The sequence below is a fragment of the Excalfactoria chinensis genome, chromosome 10 (genome assembly GCF_039878825.1).
Source record: "Excalfactoria chinensis isolate bCotChi1 chromosome 10, bCotChi1.hap2, whole genome shotgun sequence".
NCBI lineage: Eukaryota > Metazoa > Chordata > Aves > Galliformes > Phasianidae > Excalfactoria > Excalfactoria chinensis.
Window position 1 is genome coordinate 10,398,914 of NC_092834.1, and position 17,766 is coordinate 10,416,679.

The following is a 17,766-nucleotide window of genomic DNA, read 5'->3' on the forward strand; positions in this document are numbered from 1 at the left end:
GATAAATATGAAAACTGTCACTGCTACTTTTAAACTTGCTTTTAATTTATTCTCAAAAGAAGAGAAAATCAGGTAGAATTCAAAAGAGATGTCTCAATTGACGAGAGTTATGTCTGGCTGAGTTTGACTGCACCAGTATACTTTTTCACAGGCAGTAAGGTGGGGATTGAATAAGCACCACAGGACTGACTCACTTTCATTCAAATTCATTCTTATGTAAAAAAGTAAAAAGTAAAGTGCAATTAGAGTTTGGATTTTCTCCAAGGAGTGCTAAATAATGACACATCTTCCGCCTTTCATTCAGATGTTTAAATAGCTTTCAAACAAAACTTGATAAACATTTTTTATATTTGGCTTTAAAATCCAAGAGAAATGGCCTTATGCCTCTTTAACTTAAATCCTAAAAAAGTCCCAGCAAAACAACAAAGTAAAAAAAAAGGGGGGGAAAATACATACCTTTCATTTAGGCAAAGCTGGGTTTATCCTAGCTTAAAATGGTCTAACTCTAGGCACTAAATAGCGAAGTCTATGTTAAAGGTATTTTCATCTTGTTTTTTAATCTCTGGTAGTGAAGGGGACTTAGAATCAATCTGAGGCCTGCCTAATTTGCGGAAAATTCTGGCTTCCCTCACCAAATATACAGGGATTATGCCCAGCTCCCAGTAAATTCTGACATTAGAACTAAACTAATCTACATTCACCCCTCTCCTGTTCATCTGACTGCTCCAGTACTTGTTTGGCATCACTGTGAGCCATTTCAGGTAGTTAACTAAATCCTGGCATCCAAAAATTGAAAGCTTTCCTGTCACGTTTAGCTCCTTAAATCAGCTAATACCATAGCAAGACTGAACATGTCAACCTCAGACCAAGGCTAACAATACACCTGGAAACACAGTTGGAGGTACATGGGGTAAAAGGGAGAAAGAGCTCCTGGCAGGAGCTAACTTAATTAGAAAACTGACACCTCTATAAGTGACTTCAATCAAGGCTTTCCAAATGTAGGGTACACATAACAGAAATCCTTTCTTCCCATTCTTCCCTCCTCAAAGGAGGAGTACTTCATCTTTCAACTTAAAAGGATGCTTGTCAAAGTAAGTCATCATCAGACCTCTAATAATTTCCAGGAGACATCTCCAAATGCTATGGGAACTAACACACAATTGGCTGAAACAGACCTCATGGTATATATATTGTTAACATGATTAATTAAACAGAAAGTAAATAACAGTTCGCACTTAATAATGTCCATCCTCCAAGGCACTTCAAAAATATAAATTGATTAAGGCTCCTGAGCTCATTAAAGATGTAAATACACGTTTGTCAGCTAAGACAACTTCTGCTACTTAATTTATTTCTTGTGTTTGGAGATAACTTTTATAACTGATTTATAAACCTCAAAAATAAATGTTTGTAATTGAAACACTGACGTCTCCTTAATCTTAGTGCAACCAATAATTATTTCTGTAATTTATTTGCACAAAAGGTTTAGAAGCATTGACCAATCCCTCTTACGTACTATGCTACAGACAGAAATAGCTGAATTAGAACAACAACAGAAAGAAATTAAGTCCTTGAACACCAATTAATTGTTCCTCAATTAGTTTATAATGAACAGTTCTTGATGCATGCAACGGATTTAAGTTCCAGTCAAATCTCTCTCTGGAAGTTGCATATTTAATGATTCTCTGAAAGCCAATACATACTGTATATTCTTATCTCCAGAACAGACAATTTCCTTTTTGGAACCAAACTGAACAGTATTACTTTAAAATACTTCCCATTTTAATATTGCAAGAACATAGTCATCTTCCTCCACAGTAAGAGTTTGAAATTAAAGAAAACTCAAAGCATTTTTTGGCTTTTTGTCTTGATAACAGAAATTCATCCACACAATCAAGTATGTAATGATACCCCTTGTAAAATCCCCATCTCCAAATAGCAAAGGGAACATATGTGTAATCATACAAAAAATTTTGGTAGCTGCTTTTTCTATTACTTGGCAAATTCTAACAGCTACATTATTTTAGGTGATTTTTTAATTCTTAAATGGCATTAGAGCACAGAAACAATAACTGGAAAGAAAGCACATGTCACTTGTCATATAAAGAATAAAACAGAGGCCCTCTGCCTCAGAAAGTTTATAATCTGAACAAAATAGACTACGTAAGTTGTCTACTGTACTGCTGCTACATTTCAGTTATGCTGGACAATTTTTTTTTCCATGAGATTTCTTAGACCTTTGTTTTCAAGCCCTGTTACAAAAAATAACCTATAGGCTTCACTATAAGCACAAATTAAATGATAAGTTTAAAGGCTTAAATGCCATGTTCACAGAGTTTAAACACTCACCTTATATTAAAGAGCTGTAAAATCTATTTCATTAGGTTTGAGTGTATTTACACATAAATTGACATGTATCAACACACACATTGACACCTGAGGCAGTACTAGGAAAAACAAACAGTTGGCCTCATTGATTATAATCTTTCTGGATCCCTTCATCATTTTAATTACAAATTCATTTGATTTTTTTAATTCATCTAGGGTAAATGAAGATGTATCAAATTTTAAATGTAGGCATCAGCCCTTGGGTTCAGAACAGCTATGACTACTAGGGAACTCCAGGCCACAGCCAAGTGGCAGCTATTTTATGTCCTCTGCCTCCCAAGGTTACCAAAAGCCACTGCAGCTCCATGTAGAGTACAGAGTAACTGATGGTTTCTTTGAGTTACAACTGCCTAAATATTTCCAGAACCTTTCATGTGTTGCTATCAAGTTTAAAGCTATTTTTAGTGATTTTTAATTTAGTAACCTCAAATCATTACTATATAGTTGGTTTAAGAGCACCAAAGGTCTCTTTCTGCAATGAGGCAAAGGAGAAACTTTTGGTGTCACAGCTAAAATGGTCCTTAACATGGAGGATGTCATAGCATAAGAGCAGGGAAAGCAGACCTTCTGCTTGTTCTCTCTCCTTCACAGAGTATCTCCTAATGTTTGGAGGTGGGAAGGTGAACTTGGCACAGTCTGCCCTTGAGTTTTCAAGATCTCTGTCTGGAATGGACTTGGTTCTGCTTAACACTCCTGGAATGTCTAATCTAATCGAGCTCCAGCTGTCCTATCTGATCATACAGACACTATGTCAAAGCACAAAATGTAGCAAGATCAACTACATTAGACAACAAGTTGCCTCCTAATCACATTATTCTCTTATAATTTAAGGCAGTCTGGAACAAAAATATAGTTGCATGAATTTTTTTTAGACAGCCAGCCTCTGGATAACTTCTCATGAGTGGCACAGCTTTTAGCTGTTATTTTTTCAGTCTGCTTTCTGAGATGAAAAAGAAAGTTACTCACGTTACTTTTTTAATAACAATTTGAGCAATACAGTACTCAACGCAGAAAGCTATTTCTGTTGAATGTGTGATTCACTCCCTTAGACACTTTAAATAGATTTTTATTCTTACTGTCACTGGAAATGAGAGTAAACATCCCTACAGTTGCAACATGAAAGACGGTTCTGAGTTTAGATGAGAGAACACTTACATGGTTCTTCAGTGGAGTCCTACATTTTGTTTAGATAGTAGTAAGTGCTACAACCTATTTAGCTTTGAAAAAGCTCAGCTTCTGATCACTATGTCATTCTCCCTTTACAACTTGATCCTGCATCAGCCCATGGAGGGAGCTTTTATCTAACTAACAGAGCAGACATGGATATGTAAAGTTCCAAAGGCATCTTCAATGTGCTTACATACTGCTAAATGTTGCTTAGCGACGCAAAGCTCCTTAGCATAAAGATATGCCCAAATCATTCAAACTGAATTTGCTTCACATGCTGTGAAAAGGAAGGGGAAATAACCCTCCAGGAGCACAAGGCTCTTCAAACTTTCTTTGTAGTACTTTTTTTCTTTCCTTTCTCCAAAAGAGTGTCCATGCCCCAACTTCACATGGAGAGAGGTTCTCCATTTGCCATTCATCTAAAAAACTCAAACAATGAGAAAATTCTATCTCCAACACTTTTTCTACAGAGATTTATGAGAACATGCATAAACCATGAAGTGCCTGCTCTCAGATCATTTCTGACTAACAAAGGGCTTAAAGCAGTTATTCCTGTGCTAGAATGAAGTCTAACATACTCACAGTTCATATACTATAGCACTGGTCCATTTTTCCATTTCCTTGTTCATATGAAGGCTCCAAATTGAATAATACAAGGTGCTTGAGTTTTAGTCTAGGTCTTCATATAGGAATGCATATTATCCAATGACTTTAAGGAGAAATTCTCTAGTAGTACGTCCTCATGTTAAGAAAATAATACCACTACAGACACATTATGTGCTGCAGGTATGTTCTAGACAACTCGTTCACATGGAATATGTATTAATTTGCTTTAGACTTTTGGACTACCCTTAGTACTACTGCCACCATTCTCTGCTGCCCTACGTACATTGTTTGCATACAGCTCTCTGCAGTGGGGTTTCAGACACCTTTTAAAGGACTCTGCAAATTACAAAATTTTAACATAAGACATGCATTTCAATCTTTTAAAATACAATATACCACTCATCAGGCTTCCAGATCTATTCTGAACTGTATCTGTGTGTCAGTAAAAGATATTAGTCTAATGACATATCAATGTGGCATCAGTAAGAGACACCCAATTACAATGTTTCATAAAACCTTCTTCATCTCTTGCTGGGTACGGCTAATGAACAAGGACAGGGACTTTCTGAGAAAGAGAAGAGAAGAAGATAATCATTTCCTGATTCTGGCCCTCAGCAATTGTGGTCATCTGTGAAATTACCTTTTCTGTAAGCAGAAAATTCTCACTTTCAATATTTAACAGAAGAGTGATGGAAAATGGAAAAAGCTTCCTTTGTGAATCAGGATAGTGGTATTTAAAATGAAATCATTAATAAAGTATCAATGATATATAGAGGCTCAACTTCATTCCAGAAAGCATGAATACTTCATTGACTGTTAGATTTTTAAAAGAATCCTGTCTGTACTTTGCATGTGATTCATAAAAACTTTTACTCTGTAATTTAGATGATTGCTATACAGAAATTGAAAAACAAATATGAGTGGTTTAAGGGTGTAATATAGCACAGGCAGAGACTTTCTCCTCCAAGATTGCTTCTCTGTTTTTACATGAACTGTGGACAGAGTTAGCAAGAGTCCAACTTACATCCTAACAAATAAAAGTTTGTGAAAGAACACAACTGCACTGGTGAGTATCCTACCAAAAAAAGGCAAAGAGCTGCCACTGCCACTGAGCCAAGAAACAAAATTTACTATGTCTGATGTTTTTCCTTATACAATAAAACAAACAAACAAACACAACCCCTCTCCTCCCCCTCCTTTTCTCTTTTCTTTTTTTTTTCTTGTATTTTTGTTATACTAATCTGGTCAGTAAATCACTGAATTATCTAGTAAATCTATCCATCATGTTATAACAAGGGCTTCATATTATGGAATTTGTACTTAGTATGACACTTTTTCCCATATTGGTGGATGAAGGTTGTATGCTTGCAGCCTCATCAGCTGAAGGTCAGCTCTGGACTGTTTTGCTAAAGGGATATTTGCTAGCAGCAAAAACAGTGGCATTAACAGCAGAGCATCTAAAAAGAAATCTGCTGGTGTGGAGCCATGCATAAATTAATGGAGCAAATTTTGTCCTTATTTTACCCTGTTCTAGGAGCAGGATTAAAGGTAAAATGCACAGCACTAATGTAGTTTGTCGGTGTCGCTAACTAATGCTCTATCCTTGTCATAACCACTTTCACTATTTGCAACTCTTGTTGGCTACAGTGAAAGCCAGTTGGAGCTGGGACTTAAGACATATGGAGAATTTTGTTGGTATGTGGGCAGTAATCCAACAAAAGAAGAGTTTTTTCCATTGCCATATGTGACTATTTTCTCTCCTAAACAGCCCATCCATCCCATTAGTCAAATGGTGTAAACAATTTTCTTGACAACAAAAAAATGATCATACATCAATCAAAAAGAAAGTCAAATGTGTGCCAAATACCACTGCAGCTGCATATGCCTTTTTCTTAACTTTGTTTTAGTTGATATAACTCTGGCAAAAGCATCCACAAACTCAAACAACCTGACTGATGGAAGGACCCACGCTATGGCTGATAAGGGGTCAGGAAACTTGTGCTGGAGAAGAGTAATTGCATGTAAATGTATGGAGTGTTCCTCCAGTAATGTAGATCTACTGTGGAGTTCCCACCACAGCACAGCTGTTCTATGCAAGACATTTTTAAAGATCTACAAATTAAACTTTAAAAAAGTGTCCATGTAATTACTGAAGAAAGAAAGGACACAAAGTAGGAAGTAATTTTTATAAAGGCCTGTAAGCTTCTTGTGAGGCTAATCTTCTGAGAAGAGAGGCATCAGCAACCAAATTTGTTGAGTAACTTTCTCGTTCCAGAGAGCACTGAAATATCATCTGACAAAAATACCCAGTTTAGTCTTCATTTATTTTTAATGGTTAGGTAATAATGGATCATAAGTTTAGTTTTAATAACAACTGCAACAGACACTTTTGTAGAAGATTTTGCATGCTACGAGCTTGTCATTTGTCATTACAGTGATTTTTCAGGTTTAAATATTGCATCAATTTGTTTCTCTTCTTTTCTTTTTTTCCCTCCAGTTAATTAGGTTAAATAAATCTCAGTACTCTGTTTTCATCTTGAACTCTCCAATACTAAAAGTAGCTACTTTGACCAGGTTTCTGAATTGAGCAAATCTTCTGAGAGACAGCTACTTAGAAAGCTCACTGAGTAGCTGCCATGGACTTATATATGACTGTTGTATATGTTTCTTGGCATTGTAACCATGGCTGCTATGCATTACTTCATTGGAAAAAGGAAACTACTACAAATACCCACTTAAAAAATTAGTATACTTTTTCTTTTAGAAATTTGACCTTACACTCAGCATCATTCCTGTAATACAGCCTTATGTTTTTCAACCTGGAACTGTGTGAGAACATGGGTAAGTGATTAGATTTCATTTACGTTTTAAACAGAAAAATATTACCATATATTCCAGCTGTTTGTTCCCCTTGGGAGAAAAGGGGTGCATGCCAAGAATCATGTTGTGGGAAGTGCTGGTACAATATCAATAGCAATTTTTTATTCTTTGGCATGCAGGATTTTGGTAACTGGTTTCAAAGAGTAACTGTTAAAATTAATGCACAACAATATTTCAGAAGTTAACGGTGTATAGAGTGCACTTCAATTTCAACTGTCACTTTGCAAATACTCTTATCAAAGAATGTCAGTCAAAAAAAGATACCAGTTGTAAAGATGAACATGTTCCAGTGACTTCCCTGATCAGAAAACATACACTAGACTGACGGGCTCCCTGATAAAGCAAAAAGGTTTGAAAATTAAATTTTGGGATAGGAGAACCCACACCTGTGTAACTGCAGGCTAATACTTGGAAGTGATATTATTATCTCCTCATTTCACAGGGCTTCTCTTTTAATGGCAATTAGTCTGCTGGATAAAAACAATCTCTCATGGAATCTTCACAGAGGAAAACTAAGGTATCCCATTCTTGCACCTAGTTATATTACTAGTCAGCCATCCTGGCTAAGAATGAGGCTAGAAAATTAGAGCTTCAGGGCACACATCTTGTTTATTTTACTGTCTGTCAGAACTTCTCATCTTTCTAGAAACTGAAAATAATATCAGCTCCAACTTTGTTCAAAGGAGGTACATTTATGTCTTAACATGACAACGTTCAGTTATCTCATCTATTCACCCAGTCTGGAGGGGAAGATTCAGGTTGAATATTAGGAAGAATTTATTTTCAGAAAGAGTTGTTGGGTGTAGCAACAGGCTGCCCAGGGAAGTGGTAGAGTCAGCATACCTGGGAGTATTTAAGGAAACAGTAGATGCAATACTAAGGGACATGGAAGGTGGACAATTGGACTAGATGATCTTACAAGTCTTTTCCAATCTTACTAATTCTATGAGTCCTAAGCTACCCTGAATTATTCTTGCAGGAACAGCTTGCTATACAATGTAAGTAAATATTCTAAAGGCTTTCCTTAGTAATGAAAATTGTATTTCACCATCTCTTAACTATTCACTTTAGAGATACACAAAAAAAATACAGTCTAAAGCAAGATATCTTCCAGGAAATGAGATGATTAATGTGACAGTGGTGGATGAGTTTTGATATGTCAACAGCTATTCATTAATTTTATGCATGTGCACACAAAAAAGTGAATGTATGTATATATAGATAACTATAATTAATTAATAGAACTAAAATGTATTATATGGCTGTGATCTCAGATGATTAAGAGGGGTCAATCCAGTCAATATTTCGTAGATTCATCAGAAACTATTAAGCAATTCTAACAGTTCAGTAGGTGGCACTCTTCTAAATCAGCAGTAGAGAAAGATCTTTAGGTAATGGTTAGCAAGAAAGGCTGAAATAAATTTCAGGCATTGAAAAGTCCATCTGATTTATGAGGACAATAGAAGTTTTAATCTAATTTTCTGAGTGGAATATGATTATATATCACTAGCTGTTGGATTTCTGTTTGCCCAACACATGAATTCTACCTTGATGCTTTCAGGCTGTATCTTCACATGCTCCATTGTTTGTTCATTTTGTAGCAGGGGCTTCAGTTTTAAACAGAAAGAAGATGCAGAAAAAACTGTTAGCCATTACAGCTGAGTAACTTATTCCTAAATCAACATTGGATGTTCCATCAATAAGAGTGGCAAAAAAACAAAAAAAAAAAATTACACAGGAGCTAAATTTTGGAAACAACTGCTTCCTTCAGGTAATTGCTTATGTTGCAAACAGCACAAAGCTTCAAGTTAATACTTAAGGTTAATACTAACCTTAAATGCAAGATCAGCAAAGTAAGTTGGCAAGACTGCCTTCTAAAAATGGTTTATTCTAGTTCAAACTCATCAGGTGGCAGAGATCTCAGATCAATAGCATTTTGTTTTCTATAGTCCTGGAACTGCTTTTACATTTTAAAAACAAACTGAGAAAAGGTTCCTTTGCTTCTGTACAGTGCTCTTGTGCCATGAAGTCTCTTAAGGAGATAAATCAGAAGACAGTACTTTGGTAGTTCCTATTAAACAAGTTTGACAAGCATATTTAAGTAAGTAGCAAATTCAGAGAGCTGTACAACTGATTTGAGAAAGCAGGCCTATAATGCCTAAAAATAATATTAAATGTGCATGAGATTTAGCATGGACATATGTCTGAGAAGGGGCAGAAGCAGCAATCTAGCCATCTAGACCCAACAGATCTAGAGACATCTTTGCTAATATCAGAGTTGTAGAGTCCCAAGAAATCAGTATTTTTACAGATGGCTGCTCATGAAATTGTGCCACTTTTCACTGTATCTTACTGAAACTATGGGGCAGAAAATATTTCCAATGTCTCAAGGCTATCTAATAGAAAGTATGTAATTAACCAACAGGAGTGATTTCAAGTTCTAAATTCAAATGCAACATTCCAAAAAAAAATTTCCTTTATTGGTTAAAGGAATTACTCTTCAAAAACCAGCAGCAAATGGAAGTTTTGAACAGTTTTAAAAATCATCTCACTTTAAAATGCCTTTTTGCTAAATGATTGTGACCTTCAGGCCAACATTTGTCTGCGGTTGCAGCTGTTCAAGTGAAAACTGTGCAAGTGGAAACCTTAAAAGATAATAAGTAGTATTTTCAATGCTATAAAATTCTCAGGTAATTGTCAAATTAGATTTATTAGCTCTTATCAGTAAATATAAATATAAATAAATATAAATAAAGCTCCTTTTGGCATTTTCTGAGCACCTTCTTCCATCTCTAATGTGAGTAGTTCAGAGATGACAAAACAGAGTTTTCATTACTATAGTGCAAAATCTTTATAATACTTTCCATTACTGTACTGCAGTTTCAGCAAGACTAATTCAGAGTGACGTAGGGATATTTTCCCATCCGTAAGGAATTAACAGATGAGCACCATAGTCATGTTAAGATATATTTAAATAAACAGCTACAGATATCTGCTAAGACAGGACACAAATGAAGATACGTTCAAATTAATGGGTTTAGTAGCAAAGCTCTGATTCATAAAATGGGATGAAGGATGCAGTGCTGTGGGACATGCACCTAGTGTCTCCACCTATTTAGTTACATTCTACATATGCGGCAAATGGGCATCTTGTTCTTGACACTTGCCTATGTCATTAGACATTTCCTCTACCACACAAAGAACCATAAGAGACTGAAGTGATTAACAGGTACTGTGTTGAATGTAAGTTTGAAAAAAAACAAACAACCTAATAGGCCAGCATGCTGAACTAGATAGAATCACAATGTGACTTGGGTGTCCAAAGCACAGAGGCTCAGAGACCAAAATAATTTCAACTTCCCTAAAGTTAGAAGGCCTGTAAAGGGATATGCATGGACCATTTCCTTTAAATTAGGGTCCCTTAAGTTTAATTCAGACATAATTTTAATATCTTACTTCATTATATTTAATTTGTCCACTATCTAAGTTGTAGTGCAGTTTGTACCATTGCAAAGACCGTAACAGTGCACGTGGCATCTGCTCTCCTCAAGCCAGCCTCAGACTCTGACCACCACTTTAAAACATTATTACATAAGATACTGATACTTGTTTATTATTTTATTAACCCAGGAGTAAGAAAACAAGATCTCACATAAACAATTAATGTTTTCCAAAATCTCATAATCTATAAGTACTTCTGAATGCACTCCTCTGACTGCTTATGCATGCATCTAGAGGTAAAATACTTGTCAGAAAATAGCTAATTATATCATTTCCCATGAGGAAGAAAATCATTAAATTTAATTAAAAGATTTCAACTCCAGTCCTGTGCATTGAGGTCTTCTTCCCATTGAATTTTCTGCTCTGTGACTTAAAGTGATAGGCTGAACATTCAGATTAGCAATAGGTCTCATCCCCAGTTCTGCTTTTTGCACAGTATTTCTTGAAAGTTATTTTGATCAAATGAGTCTCCCAGTCAGCACCACATCTTTCTGTTTCACTTCCTCACTCACACAAGCTAATAAACAAAAACAATGTGAACTTTAAAGTTCATTTCTCCAACTTGTGCCAGTATGCCTCACACTCCAGGTAGCAAAAGTCTCACTCGGCAACATTTGGTTTGACATATTAATCAACATAATGGCAAAGGTCCCAGGAAAATCACAGAGGAAAAGTGTGAAACAAAATGCTCAGCTAGAGCTGATCTGGGCATGTTGTACAGGATGAGCTGAATAGGTTCAGAAATAAAAATGCTTTTTTTCTAATTCTTCACACATGTTCAAAAGAAGGAAAAACTGAATCATTTTAGAATTTCCAGAAAGTTAAAATAATCAATGCTAGAAATCTACACAGTTCTTGCTTTTGTGGAACCATGTGTTAGTTATTAAAAGTATGTTTAGCACTACTGATGCTTTGCTAATACTGGTTTGTTCAGAAAATCTGGATATTAACAAACAGAGAAGTATCTTATACATCTCTGTGATGCTATTGCAAAAGAGATTTTCTCTTTCAGGATGATGAAGACAGATTGTCATAAATTCTTTTATGTTTAAAATCAACAAAAATTGATATATAATTGATAATAATATTGATGCTATTTCATCCTATCACTTGTTGTGCACTTCTGATCTATATCGACACAGACTAAAGTAGACACCTTATAAGTAAAGATAGGGTTTCCAGTCAACTCTTTATGGACAGGACAATCTTCATGACAGCTCTGTTTTGTTAGGAACTTCCCCAGTTAATAGAAAAAAGAAAAGAAAAACAAAAACAAACAAAAAAAAACACCTCTCATACACACAAAACCATAACAAAACCTGGTTAAGAAAGGTAGGGCTTTTGGAATATTTAACAAAGTAAGAGAGAAATCCTGAAAACATTTGTAGGAAATTATGCTTTTTATAGAGATGCTCTAAAAAGGAAGCAGGAAAAATAAATAGTAAATTCTACTCCTCACTAAGACTAGTGGATTCTTGACCCTTGATAAAAAAATTGAGTCTTCCTCACGACTCGTTAATTTCTTCAGTGTGTGTGTAGAAAGACTCACTTCTCTAAGGTGAGTCTAGCATCTCCACCTTAAAGGCAAAATGACACCGCACAGTGGAAAAGCTCACAAGTGCAGTGGAAAGAATGCTGGAAGAATAAGTGCAACACAGAAAGCCAGTTTTTCCCTAGGTGGAGGCTATATCCTGTAATTAATAACAAAAAAGGAAGGAGGCAGCCCCCCACTTTATATAATTCAGAGCATACACACTTAAATCAAAGTCAGTCCCATTGTAACACTGCTGAATAACACTAGCGATAAAGTTAGGCCATAAATCTCAATACCATTGCCTGTTATGATGATGACGACTAATTTATTCCAGATTGAAGACAAGGGGTTATAAAAACAAATTTATGGCCACTGTATTTATTATAATTAATTCTCTCCACAGTGAAAGCACAATGTTTTGGGGAAAAAAAAAAAAGAGTGACCTTTTTAGAAGTGCCTCATTTAATGGATCATTGTTGTATTATGGAGCCTGGCTGCATCCAGCCTTTACAAAGTTACACTGGAGTTCTTTCTTGTGCTCCATAAAGCAATGATTTAATCAGTCACATCAGACCTGGGTAATTCAGCATTCACTTCTTGTTTCTTTTAAAGATCCATTTTGCCACCAGATAAACAAGGTTGGACACTTCTGATGTAAAAGTAAGAATTTACATCCAAACCTTCTTGCTTATTCCTAAGCAGGTGAAGCAGTATTTCTTTCAGCAGGTGTGTGATTGCACCAAACTGAGCTGGCAGGGGAACACCAATCTCCTTAACTAAGCCCTGCTTCTCTCAAGTATCAGATCTCCATGCTTTCATACAGAGTAATTACTGCTCAGTCCTGCTGGCATTAGTACTAGCTCTGTCCTTGATTGGAAAACAAAAACAACAAAAAACTCCAAAAAACAAAACAAAATCAACGAAATCATCTCACAGGGCTTCAATGTGCAGGGGATAGTTGTGGTGTGCTCCTTCAAGTTTCCAATAACTGACTCTCTGCCCTCTGCTGTCTCAAAGCAGCAGATCAAGAAATTTGTGTTGTCTAATCATGATGAGATGGACTAAAACTGTAAGAAACTTCCTAAAAAGAATATTCTGATCAATAGCTCCTTTCTTACGATGGCTGAGATCATGCTAGAGCTAATAAAATAAAATGCTGACATATTTCTTAAAATTGTATGCAAACTACTATTTTATATAGATATATACATAACGGATAGAATTAGACTAAACACATGGATTGGCTTGTACTGTTTCCTCTCTAAAATCTATAGTACTGTTCTTCTAAAACAGTAGTAATTTCTGGGATTTGAATATGATTTTAATCAGCACAATCCTAGTGTTTGCAGCCTCTGCCAAAGAGGTAGCTCACTGTAATTACTTTCTCAATCATTCCCCATAAATCAGGCACTTCAGGCAATGCTCATCTTTGCTTAATCACTGGAAATAATTTAAATTTTAAATTTTAAAAACAAGATCACATTAGAGTGCCATCTTTATGACTTATTTCCCAATAGTTCCATTTTGTACTAAATTTTAAATTGTGCTTATATAAAGAAACTAAAAAATATCAAGGTTTTATATGAAGCATAAAAGAAATGTTGCACTTAAGATGTTCTATTAAAGCTGCAGATGAGTGAAAATATGCCAGTCTCCTAGCTATACATTTTTGCAGAGGAGAAAAGGGTGAACGGCTTACATTAGAAGTGCGCAGTAAACAACAGAAATAGAAAGAGAATGGATGGATCTGAAAAATGTCAGGAGTCAGCAAACATAAAACAATTTAGATTTGATGATCACTGGCTGAAAGTAACACCTAATCTTCAGACCCTTGCTCTTTCAACTGCAAGACTTCATCTAGTACCTAATGTCAGACTACATCACAATCCAATTGCTACAAAGTCTGTGGAAATTATAGTTCAAATAGAGAGATGCCAAACCACAGGGCTCTGGGCCTAAGTGTTAGTTCATTAGAAAATAAGATCCTAAGCTGCCCCAGGAAAACCATTTGAGACGATCAACATCATTTCCATAATGAACTTCTGGCCTTAAAAACTAATAAAAATTAATACTCCCTGCCTATAGACAAGTAATCAACAGCTAAAGTCATCGTGGCTTTTTTTTTTTTCTTTTTAAATCTTAATTTCATCTCACATGTAAGACTCCAATCTAAAATAATTATGTATTGCAGTGTTTCTAGCCTCTTTCTTTACTTTCAAGTTGATGTTAACATATATTAGGGAAATAAATAAACACCAAACAACTTAAAGAAATAAGAATGAACAAATAGCTCTCAGCCAATTTTCCTGGGATATTTAGAATGCATTGGTTAATCAAACATATAAAACACTATTGGATGCACTTAGAGGTTCCTTAATATCAAAAAAGTCAGTTCAAAAAAAAAAAAAAAAAAAAAAAAGATAGGAAAAATCCATAGTGGAGATGGAAATCTTATTCTAATCTAGGTAACAAAAAACCTGCTGTCCACACAGATTTGTGAGTTGGGAACCAGACTGCAAGAGAGGAGATCCAAGTTCTGTTCTCCACCTAGTTTGATGCCAATTAATTTCCGGCTCCATTTCACTGTTAATTAGGCCTGTTCAGAGTCCAACTTTTCCAAGTCACAGATTGCCAGTAACCATGTGATCATGCAAATGAAGCTCCCCTATTAATGTTGCTAGTTAGCATGGAACAAAAATAACAACAATTTATACATTTCCACTTTTCATTCACTCTCAGTAGAAACAACTAGATGCAGATAAAGTGAAATCATCTGGGTTTTCAATAGCAAATTCTACCTCTAGCAACTGAGAATCTGCTTTCATTAAAGACAAGGTTATCAGAAACCATAATCTTTTCTAGAGAGTCGATGATGTAAACTATTAACGTTTCTTTTCCCTAGACAAGTTTCTGGCTCTCTGTAGAATGCAAAGTTTCAAGGTGAAAATAAAATATCAAGCTACTTTGGGGAAAAAAAAGAACAAATAAATTAAAAAATAGGAAATTGCAATTCATAATAAGAATCAAAATCTTTATATTTGGAGATAGAATCAGTCAGCTATGTACCCTCCTCAACAGTACTGCATTACAGTAGGAAACAAGTGCTTTATTTTCTATCAAGGAACTAAGGGTTTACCTACAGTTCCCAGATCTCTGCAGAGGCAGATAGCCCTGTTTATTGTTGGGTAGCTGATAGCACTGGCTATTAACATTGAATTGCATTTTTTTCTGAGCACAAATCAAAGTCTGATTGCTATACTGTGAACATGAATCACTAACTTCTGCATCTTTTGGAAACACATCATTCCAAGTTCATAAAAACCAAGTTTCTGATTTTTTTTCTTCTTCCTTTTCATAAATAAACTACTTTATCATTAGATATAGGCTAGTTGTTGCCAACTCTATTACTACCTCTACTCTTTTGATTTTGGGATGGATCTTTTGACATTGGGCTTCATTATATTTTTACTGCATTTGAATGCAAAAAAGGATGCTAACTGTATCTCTTGAAGAAAGGGTTATAATTTTTTACTTCATCCATACTGCGTTTACTTGTTGGTAAATCTCATACTGATTTTGAAGTCAAAAAGCAGACTCAGTTACTGTTATCTGTTATCATGTTATCTCTTGATGTTTGAAAAAGATTTTTCTCTTCAGTATTGCCATATTTAAAAAGAAACAAACAAACAAAAACCTTACTGAATTCCAGGGAAGGATACCTATTCAAATAAATGGGGGGCAAATCAAATGTGAGACATTAAAGAACATCCTTTAGGAGGATCAAAAGCATGAAATAAGTTATAAAACCTAATAAATATTTCTCCACTGGATGATGTTCACTTGAGACATTTACAACAGAGGCGTCTGTTGCAAACATAATGTTGAAGTCAGTATGTCCATTCTTTTTTCTCATTAAAAGCATTCAGGGTTTTCAAGTATTTTTTTTCTGTTTGAAATCTAGTCAGTAGGACTCGAGAGAAGATCCTTTTTCTACACTAAAGTAATAAATTAATTTTGCAAGTAGGACAGTGAAAATAATAACTAATGTGAACAAAACTGTCCGTAGTCATGATGGCTATTATCTAGCTACAGAGGAAAAAACCAAACAAACAAGAAAAAGAGAGAGAGAAAGAAAGCTGGCACTCAGAAATATATAAATGTCTTTCTTCCTCCAAAGAAACCAAGATAACTCTAGATAGCCATTTTCCACACACAATATAAAAACATCATTGTTAGATTGGGGTAATTCCAAGATACTGAATGAAGATTTTGAAATTCTATTCAGCAAAGACACTGCATGAAACCTTCACAAAACAAATGGAGTCAAAAGGAGATCAAATAATCCTTGAATGTATGGACTCTCAAAGTTCATGTAGCATGGGAACAATCAACTGAATATCGATTCAAGGATTTCTTGTGCATTTCCTCATATCCAGCCTTTCATAAACCCAGGGGACTGATTCTCTTTTTACACCCCCTCTGATCCATTTATATGCTTTTGCTTCACATCTGTCTTAATGGAAGGATGCTTCTAGTGCCAAGATTTTTATAAATAGCAGCACTTAAATCCATGACAAGCACAATTCACACTGCTGTAGTCAATGGAAGTATGTCTCTAAGGCTTTGTAAGCTGTGTATAAAAGTGTTTCTTAGGCTGAAATCTGGCATGCATAGATTTCACGAAAACAAGAATCTGTAGTTCTCTTTAGAAGACAGTTAGATGAAAGGAGTATGGTTTTATGCTTAGCCAGGGAGACTGCTATCTCAGAAACACCAACTTATCAAGTTCCCATTTATTTTTTGCTAGGTAATTACACGTCTAGCATGCACGTGGAGGAGTAGAAGTACTGAAATGTGAAATTCCTCAGGATGAGTTTTCAGATCTGGAAGTGCTTTGCCAAAATGAGACCACAAGATAAGTAAATTCATGACCCTGATTTCCACCACAAGGTATATTGCCCTGTTCATATTCTGTCAGGCCTATGCTTTCTGAAATAAGTAATATGCTAACAACCACAGTAGCTGCATCTAAGAGATGTTAATCTTCCTACTAACTCTCACAAAAGCAGAGAAATTGCATGCTAAGGTTAAGAACCTGAGCTATAAACACAGATTTATTTATGCAGGTATTTTCTATTTTAGCAGAGGAGTGCTTGCACTATCCTCAATTTTACACTTCCATATTTTTTTTTTTAACATACTGAAGACAGAGATCTGTAAAATGTTCTTCATAATTAAGTTTTGTATTTCTATTATACTCTGGTTTTACCTCTGCTTTCAATAATTCTGTCAAAGATTCAATAGCTTGACTGTCCAAAAAGTCATTTATGTCAGCCATCATGAACTGCTGATATTAGTACATAAATAAATAATACTTCCTCCTCCAGTGTTCTTCAGTTTGTATTTAATGCACCATGAAACACCATTGGCCTTTGCCAGAAAGAAAAATAAAATGTAACATAAGCCTGTCAAATCTGCTTCTCTTGATCCAACACCTCTATGGATGGTGAACTGCAGTTTTGAGAGGGAAGAGCAAGGAATGTTGTGTTTATCCTGAGCTCTATTAGGAGTCCCTCCTCTTTGTCCATCTTGGTCAAAGTGCCAGTACATGTGCAGTGCTCCAACATCTTGGTATGGAGAAGAACTAATTCTACAGCAGATCAGACACACATCTGACCACAGCCTTATGA

The 17,766-nt window shown here is 35.4% G+C and overlaps 1 protein-coding gene across 10 annotated transcripts in view; it reads right to left on the reverse strand.

Annotated features, from left to right (window-relative positions):
* The window catches only part of SEMA6D (semaphorin 6D), a 589,434-nt gene that overhangs the window by 357,053 nt on the left and 214,615 nt on the right, over positions 1-17,766 (reverse strand). The window lies entirely within an intron of this gene.